Source organism: Halyomorpha halys, unplaced genomic scaffold (genome assembly GCF_000696795.3).
Source record: "Halyomorpha halys isolate HHAL.00 unplaced genomic scaffold, Hhal_1.1 Scaffold56.1, whole genome shotgun sequence".
NCBI classification, from domain to species: domain Eukaryota; kingdom Metazoa; phylum Arthropoda; class Insecta; order Hemiptera; family Pentatomidae; genus Halyomorpha; species Halyomorpha halys.
In genome coordinates this window covers 1,536,477-1,537,185 of record NW_027115012.1, presented here as the reverse complement: position 1 = coordinate 1,537,185, position 709 = coordinate 1,536,477, and the positions used below count along the sequence as shown (strand labels likewise).

General features: G+C 29.5%; 1 protein-coding gene across 3 annotated transcripts in view; it reads right to left on the bottom strand.

Moving 5' to 3' along the window:
- The window catches only part of LOC106692416 (uncharacterized), a 175,107-nt gene that overhangs the window by 46,902 nt on the left and 127,496 nt on the right, over positions 1-709 (bottom strand). The gene's annotated exons all lie outside the window — the stretch shown is intronic.

Below are 709 nucleotides of genomic sequence, written 5' to 3'. Positions count from 1 at the left end.
AGATCATGAATACCCCTATTAGCTTAAAACGGAAAGAGGAAACTTTTAGACAGTGAACCATTGAGCTACCCGCTCCCATATATATTTATACATAATTAATTTGTGTAAGATTATTTAACAAATCCAGAATCCAGTTGCAATTATTAATAAACTGATACTAATTTCCTAGACTTTTTACAATGACAGCCTACTGATTATAAATAGTAACTGAAAATTGGTAATTAAATATTACGAAATATGAACACTCTTTAATAATATATTTGAATGACTAAAACATTTCTTTTATAATTTTCTTAAATTTTTCTGAAATTGATATTAGTACAACACTTGCCTTGCCAAAAGAAAACTACAATTAAAAAAGAGGAAAGGATTCCTGAAAAATTTGCAACGAAATTAGTCAGAATTTGAATCAAAGCCAGCTAGTATATCGCTCCAGATGCGGCTCGATTTGAAAAAAAAGTTTCAAAACTTCAAAATTGTTTTTGAAATTTATTGCTTCCATTCGTTTTCTTAAAGCGGCAAACAGAATGTGTAACAATTCTTGATTCGTGTCGTTTTCTGAAAAACTGATACAACAACGCAACTGAAAATTACCTATTTATGTTATAAGAAAAGATTGGGTATTAAATAGTCTTTAAGGAAAGATACAAATTTATGAAGGGAAAATAAATTAATGAGGGAAAATGGAGGGAGAGAGGGAGACAGAGAG